Source organism: Protopterus annectens, chromosome 9.part0, assembly GCF_019279795.1.
Source record: "Protopterus annectens isolate FY-2018-M chromosome 9.part0, PAN1.0, whole genome shotgun sequence".
Taxonomy (NCBI): Eukaryota; Metazoa; Chordata; order Ceratodontiformes; family Protopteridae; genus Protopterus; species Protopterus annectens.
In genome coordinates this window covers 1,156,871,952-1,156,880,381 of record NC_056743.1, presented here as the reverse complement: position 1 = coordinate 1,156,880,381, position 8,430 = coordinate 1,156,871,952, and the positions used below count along the sequence as shown (strand labels likewise).

Sequence of the window (8,430 nt, the reverse complement as noted above, 5' to 3'; positions counted from 1 at the left end):
TACTGCAGTGGCATTTTTTTTTCTTTTGAAAATGCTGATTTGTGAAATTCAGCCATGTCTAACTGACTTTATGTCCTTCCAGTATGGCAGATTTGGGTTATGTATGACTTTGACCTTAATATCACTGTATCTAGTACATCTCATGTATCTCAGGCCTGCTCACTGAATTCTCGAAAAAGTTTGACTAGGTATTCAGTTTGCTTGGAATGATATGTGTCACCAGCAGACCACCTTTTTTGCATTTTCATGGGTGTATGTTACTTGAAGCCATGCAGGAACATGATAACCTGCACTGTGACTCCTGCTGAAGGTGACACAATATGCTTTGCTTCTTATCAATGTCCCAGTTTTCTGGGCCTGCCCATGATTAGTTTCTGTCATGTACTGTTGGGTATAATACATTGTTACTGCATGCAATGCTTCTAATCTTACTTGCAAATTTAGAATCTGTGTCCATTACCTATTTAATGCCATTTGTGCTTTTTTCATTTTCCCATACATTTATGTGTAAGACTTTTGTTTTAGAAATGTGTTTAATGCTACATATGTTTCTTATAGGTTCATAGGTTAGTCCTAAGCTAACTGACTTTGTGGGACATTTAAGCCTAAACAATTATCCAAATAGATGCTTAAAATGAACTATCCCTTTGGAGTTTAGAGTCACCAACCCTTTAAAAGAGCTTTATTTTTATATTAGTCTAGTGATAATTACTAGATCAAAACACTGATATTTGGAGGGGACCCCATTCATTGGGATAAAGCAATTAGGAGCTGCCTCTGTCCATTAGTAGGATGAGCTTTGTTTTACATAGATTGGGGAATATGTTCCTGAGCAGTGGCATCCTCTGTGAGCTATAACTGTCCCTCCAAACTTAAAGCTTTGAACCCTACACCCTTACCACAAGAAACCTCAGTATTAACTTACTACACTGAGAAGTTAACAGTAAACTCAGATTCAAACCAAGGTTGCTGTGGCCACAAAGCAAAGTACTAACTACTGTAAGTTTACAGCAAGCTACCTGAAGAACTTGATGATTCCAATGGGGATTGGACCCAAGACCTCCTGCATGTTAGGCAGATGTGATAACCACTACACTACAGAATCACTGGTGGTGGTGCACTCCTTTGTAGTTTGATGAGTATATCTGCATTTCTCTGATGTCTCGGTATTATCTGCCAATACTTTTCCCTTTTTATTTTTTTTTTATATATTTTAAAAATAGAAGCACATTCAGTTTGTACACTGTTCCTTCATGTTCCCATAGCTGTGGATTACCTGCACTACAAACATTTATTACTTTTTCCCTGCCCTTTGACACTGCCTTCTGTTGATTCTGGTATTACTGTATATGCATCTTAGTAGCTTGTGTGCAACACCTGTCTGATTTTTTTGGTTTGCTGTACTTTGGATTGTTAATTTTCCTTCTCTATCTGTTGCCTTTATGCCATACTTGTCAAGGTTTCACTCTCACATTCTTATTTGTTTGATGCTGTTGTATAAATTACATATGGCACTCTTCTTTATACAAGAGTGTACTACCTTTTCTGTAATCAGTTGAAGGACTTTGTATTTATTTGTCTTATATGTATTGTTCACGTCACCACATATCACTGCCTCAGTGCATATCCTCAGCTCATCTCTAGGGCTATTTTAACTGAAGCTTTTTCTTTTTTTCTTCCTTTAAATGGTCCTTCTCTCACGTTAGACACCACAGACCTGCCTTTTCCTATACAACATATTCCTATGTGGAAGCTTCTGCCTGAGGCAGGATTCAGTAAACAGGTGGAATTGGTTACCTTTTTAAGTACATTTTACATTTTATTTGTTGCTTGAAACAAGAAGCATGTGTTTATTCCCAGAGCAATATGGCGTCATCTACAATGAGAATTGTGGTCATTTTGTACTACAGCTCATTCCTTTTAGAACAGATTACTTTTCTTAGTGTAATTTAAGACACAGATGGGATCTGATTCTAAATGTGGGGTAAATGTATCCACACTGTCCATCAAAGGAAAAAAGTCAATCTGATGCCTCTCTACTGCCTTGTTTGCTAAATAAGCAGCAACCAAACTCTGCTCTTCAAACCTGCATCCTTTTCACTCTGGCATGCTAGAATCTTCGGTGGGCATATTATTCAGTAATTATTTGTGATCTTGGCTGCAGGGTGTTGTATTGTCTGTTGCATTTGGTCTTCCAAGGAGTACATTTCCTTCCCAGTGTTCTCACTCTAGAATTCATTCTATGACTCTGGAGGAATATGTGAAGACATAATTTTTGAATATATTTTGGTTCCCTCCTAACACGCACACACATTCCCTCAGGAAGCACACTCAGTACCCATTCTCATGTAGTTATTCCCTTCCACAGAGAGTTGATACACAGCAGGATTTCCAAAGGTTGTGAAACTGTGTAATGTTATCTGTCATGCATAAAATAACACTGATGTGACCATGCTAGAGGTTCATTCTCTCTATATTCAGTGCTTAGTTTAGTCTTAGCTGTGTTTGTAGGCCTACCTTCCTGTTATTTTTACCCAGGCACTTGTATCAGTCACTAAGTCCCAAAGCCTCTCTAAGAGTGGGGTGAAGATCCCAGCACTGTTCCCTTGCCCCCTCTCAGCTGGTACTTCTACACCCAGAATAATAATTGTACTTGTCTCATGGGGAGCACAGTAGGCTGTTCCTTCCCAGTTTCACCTTGCTGGTAAGGATATAGCACACCTTTGTGATTAGAAACAGACATCTCCCACTTACTTTTTTTATTTTAATGCTTGCTAGCATCCTTTTGTTGTTGTTATTGTTTTTTTGTTTTTTTTTTTATAGATTTGGGCCCTTTGGAAGGATCTCACGGTATCAGCCCAGACCTCAGCAGGAGTGCAGAAAAGTTTTTTCAGTTTGTATTCCAAAGGCTACCCCCATACATCCATTCTGCTCCACCAAAATTTAGTCTTCTGAGATGTCCACTGTCACTCTTAACTGGCATTTAGTAGCAGTGATTCACTGCAACAAGCCTCTGTAGCACATCACAATAACCAGTCTCAGAGTTCCATTCATACCACATACCCTACACACACCACACACACCTACACGCACACACACACACACACACACACACACACACGCACACACGCACACACACACACACACGCACACACGCACACACGCACACACACACACGCACACACACACACACACACACACACACACACACACACACACACACACACACACACACACACACACACACACACACACACAACACACAGAGTCACCACACACAGACTGCTAACTGCTCTGGTTCTGATACATTAAAAAAGCTGCCTAAACCATTCATAATAAGAAACCACAATCTGGTCCAAAGGGATGTCATCTGGCCTGGGCTGTTGGCTGCACTGGTTTAGGTGCATTTAATAGCAGCCAGGCAGCAGTCCATAAGTTAGTCAATAGGGGGAGACAGCCTGAGCTATTCACTGCAACAAACCCCTCTACCACATCAAGTTAGCCAGTCACACAGCGGTTAATTCACACCACCACACACCAACCCCACAAAAATCTATTTACCACCACATGGCTGCTAACTGCTCTGGTTCTGATACCTTAAAAAAAGCAGTCTAAACCATTCACAGTAAGAAGCCCACAATCTAGTCCAAAGGCAAGCCAGCTGGACGGAACTTTTGGCTGCTCTGGTTCTCATGTCATTCAGCAACTGCACCCTAAACCATTTAGTCCAAGCAGGTCACAATCCAGTCAAAAGGGAGGCCACCCATCCACAGCGTACTATCAGCACATGACTATGTAAAACCAGGCATGAGTGTCCATTTGCCATCATCATGATGGTCTGCTGTATCATCTTGGAAAGACATTAAACCAGTGATCATTATATGAATCAAAGTCTTTCAGCACCTGTGTGATATAAAGATAGATGTCATCATGTCATCGGACATAGTGTTTCGTAGCCAAGTTTTAATGCATTCTACAGCACTGAGTGACTGCTCTGCAGAGGAAACACTCACTGGCATGATGACCAGAATTGTTAATGGACTGTTTATATTTGAATAAAATGTTGGGGTCAACTGCTGTATGGTTGAAATGATGGTGGTTGGCAGCTTGTATTGTGCAACTGCTCTCCATCTGCCCACACATCGGTGAAGCTCATTTTTGAAACTGGGGACACTGGATATGTCAGTGTTGTATGTATTGTACAGTTCCACCACTTTCTCATCATCTTCCAAAGAATGCAGCATGTTTGGCACCAGATACTGTGCAATGAAATGTTGGCAGCATTCTACAAGTTGGTCTTTTATTTCACCTATGACATGATCCAGGAATGGAATGGACATGTTCCTTCAATAGTACTCCTCTAGGTCAGCAGCACCAATGTTGCTCCTTTGAGACTGCCTTCCACAGGTCCTTGGAACACTTTCTTCTACCATGACTCTGTTGGCCAGCTGTTTGACTTCTTTATACAGCTCTGAAAAAGAATTGTCAGCATCTGATCTCATTGCTTGAAGAGTGTCATTGACAACCTTTGCTTATTCACAAGCCTGAATCAAGTCAATCTGTTAATGCTGCAGGTACAGAAGTGGCTTAATCATATCAAGCACAGACTCCATTGTAACCACAGCTACAGTGAAACTGAATCTTGTAATAGAGTACAGATATCTGTCAACATCTTTGTCATATTCCACAATACACTTTAAAGTGGTGACAAAGATGACATATTTATTCTTGAAGTTGTGCTGGCAGTCAGCTGACTCATCCACTGGGTGTTGCCAGGTGCTGGAAGTGAGGTACTTCTGTCTTCATCTTCATCCTCACATAGAAACTGTCTGAATTCCTTAAGGTGGGCTAAATACTCATTGTGACATTTAGAGGATGAATTTAGCATTGCAATTTCTTTCATACAGGTGGCAAGAGTGTCTGCCTTATCATGCATTGCACATGAATGAACTGTGGCAGTTTTGAGTTTGGGCACTCTACATGCAATGTACACAGCTTCTGTAAACAGAGCTCGTATTCCTGCCTGCACACCATTAAAATGGCCAGACTTGTTGCTTCCTATGCCTTAGCTTTGCCCTCGCAATAGTTCCTTGTCCACACCCAGTCTGTGAGTCTGTGTAGAAAGAGGTCAGCTAAGGTTTTTCCTGTGGTGTCACATGCTTCCACAAATTCAATGATGTCTTCATAGATTTCTACATTTCCGTTACTTCTATGAGCATAATGTAGAGCCACAGTCTCTTGCTCCTTATGGGAAATGCCAGTTGTTGCATCAGCAATTAAACCGAAGAACTTTGCCTGTTTAACTCTACTTAAAATTTTCTCTGGATCTGTAACCCAATAAGATTAATAATTTCATTCTGAATTAGTGATGAAGTATACAGTGCATTTCGTGGACCCTCCCTTACATTGTCAGCAAGTCCACTTCTGCCATGCTTTAAATTTTCCTGTGCAAGTCAGTTTTCCATAGAGTGGCAAATTCTGTATTCCACAGAGAAGAATCATCCATATGATACGTCTCAAAACATTAACTGTGCATTCCTCAACTTCTTATCTTTCTGTACAATGCGCTTTTAAGCTGTTTGCAGTTGGCCAGAGCATATTTCTAGAAATGCATCTGACTTTGCAAATGCATTTCCATGGTCCTTTGACTTGCTATGTCATTTAAGAGTCTTTCTTGCATTAGACCAATTGGTCATAGGTGTGGTGACCAACAAACACTCTCTAGCTGTGTTGAAGACAAAGCATGGACCACAGAAGACCCCATCTAAACTCTGTGAATACTGTGCAAACTGGAATTCATGCAAAAGTTATGGACTGAATCTTCTGTTTTGATGGCTTCCAGAATACCCATGAAATGCTTAGGTAACTCAAAGCCTTCAGGAGGTACCACTGCATGGTCAAGATGGTCTTTTTGTCGATATTTGTAAGATGACCACATTTGTACAAGCCACTGTCGTAATCTTTTATGGCATCATTCATGCTATTACAAACTGCAGTGTGGGTGTTAGAATGTCTGTAGAGTTGCACATGTCCTGCTGCAGTACTTGTGAAGGTTACTGTCACGGCACTTGATTGAAGATCATCTCGCTGGAGGATATCGCACTTCATTTTTTCAAATCCTGTCTTGGTCTCTACCTTGATCATGTCAGTCCATGTCAGTACTGTCATAGGTGCTACTGGATGTAGCACAGACCTCCTCACATTCAGCATTTCCAGATGGAGTCACAGCTACTGATTCTTGACTCACAGACTCAGCTGGAAGAAAGTTGTTTGGACTTTGAGGAGGTGCAGCTGATTCTCCAAGAACATCCATTTGTGTATCTCCTCTCATTGGTACTTTCACTGTATTACAATGAGTAAAAAGAAAGGAGAAGGCTAGTCAGAATGATTGCTGCAGTGTTGCCAAAAGAGCTTGTAATAAAGCAGTGTGTGCCGATGCATAATCTACACTGCTGTGTAGAATGTGGTACCTATAGCAAGCTGTCCTTCACCCAGCTCTGCTGCTGGAGCTACAGGCACTGATGGTACCATGACATACCTAAAACAAATAATCTTATTACTGCTGAATGATGACAGGATGACTGCAGCTTTCCAAAATGTAAAAACTTACTCAGTATTGCACTGTCCATCTGAAACCACTGGAGGCACCGCAGGATTCAATGGCTTTTTGGCTTGCCTGCTGAAAAGAACCCAGTTAGTGTATGCATGACTGAAGCAATCACATGTTTACACTATAGAATAAGTATGGAGATGTTGCCAGCCTGATGCTGCCTTACTCATTAGACAGAATATGATCAGCTCTACAGTTCTCCCCTCAAAATGTGCTGCCTAAATAATACAAAGGCTATGACAAAGGGTGCATGATATAATCACAGCAAAGCAGGCAGTAACATCCTTCAAAAATCTTTGTTGTATGTGCACAGAACTCCCATTTCAAGGATCCTTCCTAAATCCATCTGTTGACGTCTTCAGTTATACAGTGCCATGGATGGTAATGGTGATCGTTTCAGTGCTGAAGGAAAAGTAAGAGAATGGTCTACTACATACCAAGTATGTCATTATTTATTGTTGCCTATCAAAGGCAATCCATAATTATATGGCTGAATTTGAAGCCCTGTACATTGTAGTGGTTTACACTTAACGGTCAGTAATGCACAATGGATTTTAGCTTACTGAGTCAGGAAGGCAGCTAAACTTGCTGACAGCTCTTCCTGATGAGCACCCTTTGCCTTCCTCTATTGTGCACCTGATATTTTTTTTGTTCCAGTGTAGACTCCATTCCTACAATACAAATTCACAATAAGGAATGTACATTTCTCCTGCCTGCTAAAGTCAGGACAATTCAATGCTAACATAGTTTTACAGGCAACATTCCACTGAAAAACTGACTTCCCAAGGGCTCATTATTGGCCAGAGCTTCATCCCAGTACACAAAAAATATGTATCACTGCCATGTGTACTTCAAAGCCATGCAGCATGGAGAAGGCTAGTGGAGCCCAGCTACATCTCAGATTCAGTCACAGACTGGATGCTAGCATTACAATAGATATGATCAGAAGGAATGCAAATAAAACTCACTGAATGCTCAATAAGAATAAGTCCAGCAGCTGTATTTTTCTCTATTGGGGCAACAAAAATGGGCAAGATTTCCAGCTACCATTACATCTAATATTCCATGCATGTTGAAGCCAAAAGCAGACTATCTACCAACATTTCAGTCATGGATTGGTTATCCAGAGAAGCTTTAAAAAGTGACAGCAACTTTTTCCAGCATCAGATCTGATGAGCAATGGAGACTCAGCTTACATGTTTGTACATCAGTTCACCACACTACTCAGCCTAAATACAGTATAATGCAAGATGCCATGATAGCAATATTATAATGCAGGATGCCACAATGCCACAATGCCACAATGTCTGCGGTAAAGTGCAAGGTGCCACGACAGCCACAGTATAATGCAAGATTCCACGACAGCCACAGTATAATGTAAGACACCACAATGGGCACAGTATAATGCTAAAAGAACCAAACACAGACAGGTCTTTCTCTTGTTCCACTGTATTATACATCTGTTAAGGCAATAGCAACAGAATAGTGCGTTATAATGCACTTAAGCTGCAATTCTATCCAAGCTAATGGTTCTACTCACCACTGAATTTTTATCCTTTGCTCTGGCTGTTTCATGTTACAAGTAAAAGTACAGATAATTCTCCCCAACTGATTTATTTGTATCAAAAAATTTTCAGCCAACAGTTTTTACATCACTGAGAAAACAGCACACCACCTTAAATGAAGGCTATGGGGGTCAAGACATGAACTAGAACTGGATCATTCTTTGAAAGGCTCTTTATCTTTGGTATGTCATTACAAAACATGGAGGTTTATCCTCAGGACTTCCACTACAGCACACGTCTGAATGTTGTCACTTC

General features: G+C 40.7%; 1 non-coding gene across 1 annotated transcript; it reads right to left on the bottom strand.

The window, feature by feature from the left end:
- Positions 1-1,032: 1,032 nt before the first annotated feature.
- On the bottom strand, positions 1,033-1,105 carry TRNAV-AAC. Its single transcript has one exon. It is a non-coding gene; the product is annotated as a tRNA-Val (tRNA).
- Positions 1,106-8,430: the final 7,325 nt, after the last annotated feature.